Genomic DNA, 3,654 nt, shown 5'->3' on the forward strand with positions numbered 1-3,654 from the left:
TAATCTTGTGGTTCTATATACATTGCATATATTTAACAATCTGAAAAATATATTATGTTTTGCAGTGTGTTTATCAATGTCACATGACCACACAGGTGTTTTTGATCACATGACTTTTATAAAGAAGTGTACCCATCGTTCGTGCTCTGTCTGAGCACCTTTTTTGATTAAACCTGTCTTTTGGAGCTATATCTGGCGTGCGGACTCACTTTTGCTACTTTTGTTATCATTTTTCCAGTCCAGCACCCAGTCCTCCTCTGGGATGTGCGTGCTTATGGACTTTTCAAACAATATCTGAAAACAATTGAACACTCCACTAATATGAAAGCCATAAAGACTTTTGATTTAGGTGTTCTTTTCAATATTTTTGTATAATGTGAGACTCTGGAACTTTGCCTCTGTATGTAGTAGTTACTGTAGTGCACTGTTTGTACTGGACTGTTTTATATTTTTGAATAATAATCAGGCAATACATGTAAGAAATAGGGCGTGTCAAAGCTCAGGCCTGCGAGCTGAATTTGGTCCATCGAAGCATCCAATCCTGCTCGTTGGATGTTTTAGTTTCTTTAGATATCTGTTTGAGGCTGGAAAACAAACAATTTCCACATTAATGTGACCAAGTTTGATGAAAATCAGCTTCTATTGGTTTTATTTATTATTTAAGAATGTTCTTTAGACGCACACACAGCTCTGTGTACATTTCTTGTACGCACTGGTTTAATTTTGATCCCATCCAAGTAATGATCTTTATAACGCGGACCATGTGCAGTCGTGATGAAGTTCAGACGTGCTCTGACCGTATAATTGTGGCACAAATATAACAAATCAAACCAGATGCTATTGACCTGCAGCTGTGTTTCAGATTGCTGTGTAGTGTGTAGGGGTCTGTGTTAACGTAGGAATAAACATAAACACAGTGTTGATGTTTGACAGAAACATAAATCACACTTACTGCTTTCAGTGATCAGATGTATTAAATCCAGCCGCTCTGTGAGTCCACGGCACGGACACGTTGGCTCGTTTCTAGATGAGCGAGCGCTCTGTCCACGCTGTTTGTTCATGTCATAACATTGTTGCAGCTTGTTTCGCGAGCACATTTGCTATGGTGAAGTGTTGCAATGTGTGTGAACGCACTGTATGTCTGATACATTGATGTATATTACATGTGTTTAAAATGTAATCCCCAAAGTAATACCTGTTTTTTAATATGCTGTAACAGATTACAGTTAAGTTCTTTGTATCCAGATTACGTCATGCCATTACTCCCCAGGCCTGGTTATGATTTGCTAATACATTTGACCCTTTTCCTCATAGGCACACCCTGTTGACCGAGTCATACAACCTGACACCGCACGACTGCTTGGCTGTGCTGAGGGCGGCCAAGAAGGACTTCTTGGCAGTTATTAGGAAGGTCTTCGAGGACCAGGACGCCACGCTGGAGATGACAGAGTGCAGCTTCGTGGTGTACTATCTCCAGGCAGTTGTGATCCTGAAACACCTCCAGCGACCTGGCATGGTGGAGCACATGACTGTGAGAATTATTGTGCCCTTTTTTGTTTTCATTGGTTCAAGTCTGACATTTTTGCCATTGCCCTTACTAAACAATATGCTATCCCTTGTTTTGTGCAGGTACAGGAGTGGGTTGTGAGGAAGACTGACACGCATGACAACGCCGTCATCAGAGTGAAGAAGCACAAGATGGCAGCTCAGCAGGTGGCCACATTTGCCCTGTTGCATGAGGAGGAGTTGGTAAGTTCAATTTCAAGTTTTCTATGAGAATCTGTTCAAAAGCAGAAATTACAAATTAATATTTATTCCTATTTTTCCTCTGCCAACAGTGGTTTGATGTGTACTACACCAGGGTGCGGCCACAACTCCTCAACTCCAAGAAGCGGAAGAGAGATGAGGCAGAGGGAGAGGAGTGATTTTTTAATCCCCTCCATGGGGAGGCTGATCTACAACGCCTCCAATGACCTGAACCGTCTGCACTGCAAGTAAGCAAACCATCATGCTTAATTTCACCTTCAATATACTTCTACTCATAGCTGCCTCATGTTTCTGGTGAGAAATGTTCATACAGCTCATATCAATGTACTGTTTAAACTCTAATTTTAGATACAACCTTGAGCCAGTGACCAACCAGGTGGCACGCTGGGTCGTCGAGACGGCCACGAGACTCTCACCGACTCGGAAAAGTCCCTGGTTGCCGACTACCTGACCCATTTGACTGCCGAGAAGCATTACCAATAGAAGCAGGCGCGCAACGTTGTGAGGGGCTGTCAGGTGCTAGCTAGGCTAGCTGGTGACTCAGGGTAAGCATGTTTTCATATTTGTCAACACAATTAATACAGTCAACAATTTGTAAACATCAAATCTTATAGCCTACTTATAATAACCATAATTATTTTGGTTTTTTCCTATGTAGAGCCGAGTCTGTAGGGGAGGGTACCAGTGGTATTGCTGGTCGTGTCCGTGGCGCTGCTCGTCATGTCCCACGCAACATGCAGATGGATGTGCAGGCAGCGTATGACAGACTCAAGGAAAGTCACCCGGTGACTCTGGATGGGGAGGTGCCAAGCAAGATTGAGCACAAGAGGATCTCCGTCGAATGCCACCAGGTCCTGTATGAGCGTTGATTGAAGGCCCAGATGAAACTGCGCAAGCAGCATGTTCTCGTGAGATTTTTTTTCAATATTTAATAGCATTTTTTCCCAAGTAACAATGCTCTGTACATGATTGAAAGTTATCAATTATACTCTTCTTAACTAACCTTACCCTATTTTCTTCACAGCATACTTCTGCTGCCGTCGCCCGAAGGAGAGACGTGTGGCCGCCTGGATTGCCAAGCAGAGGTGGAAGAGCAACATCCCCAAAGCTGCCAGCATCGTCAGAGAGTGGAAGCCCTCTGGATCTGAGGATACAGTGATGGACTCCAACCAGATATAGAAGCTGGCGAGGACACAGAAGTGGATCAATCAATCAGTCAATCTTTTATTTGTATAGCACCAATTCATAACCAATGGTATCTCAAGACACTTTACAGTAGAGCAGTCTTAAGGACGGACTCTTCATTTTATGGATACACACATATGCATATATACGTATATACACATACATATGTATCCCACACCCAACATGAATTCATCATGGCGGCAAGGAAAACCTTCTGTTAAGCAGCAGGAACCTTGTGTGGATCCCATTCCTATGATGAACAGCCATCCACGTTATGCTGTGTTGGGTGTGTGCAGAGGAAAGGGTGGAGACAGAGTTGTTGAGACTCTGTAACTCCACACTAAGGATCCCACGGACCTGCAAGACAAAAGCCAGAAGGAGTACAGGAGCAAGTGGAGAGGACTTCTCGTCACTGCCATTGCTGGCACGGGCGTGGTTGTGACGGGTCATCATGGCCAAGGAGGGCAAGGACATGCACATGAACACCAGTGAGGAGGAGACTGGGTAAATGTTCTTCTACAAGGACAAGAGAGGGCGTTCCATGTGCATGGATGCACATTCTGGAGTTTGTGATTGCCACCCTGGACAGCAGACTGTTGGTCGGCTCATCAACCACTCTAAGGAGGGAGCTAACCTAAGGACAAGACTCTACACTGTGGAGACAGATGGGGAGGAACAAGATGTGATTCTCTTCCTTGCAGC

General features: G+C 44.2%; 1 long non-coding RNA gene across 1 annotated transcript; it reads left to right on the forward strand.

The window, feature by feature from the left end:
* The first annotated feature begins 1,323 nt into the window (after nt 1-1,323).
* LOC114481965 (uncharacterized) lies at nt 1,324-3,029 on the forward strand. The gene is made up of 6 exons (XR_003676292.1): nt 1,324-1,531; nt 1,630-1,749; nt 1,839-1,994; nt 2,116-2,312; nt 2,426-2,675; nt 2,792-3,029. It is a non-coding gene; the product is annotated as an uncharacterized LOC114481965 (long non-coding RNA).
* The last annotated feature ends 625 nt before the right edge of the window (nt 3,030-3,654 follow it).

Source organism: Gouania willdenowi, chromosome 19 (genome assembly GCF_900634775.1).
Source record: "Gouania willdenowi chromosome 19, fGouWil2.1, whole genome shotgun sequence".
Taxonomy (NCBI): Eukaryota; Metazoa; Chordata; class Actinopteri; order Blenniiformes; family Gobiesocidae; genus Gouania; species Gouania willdenowi.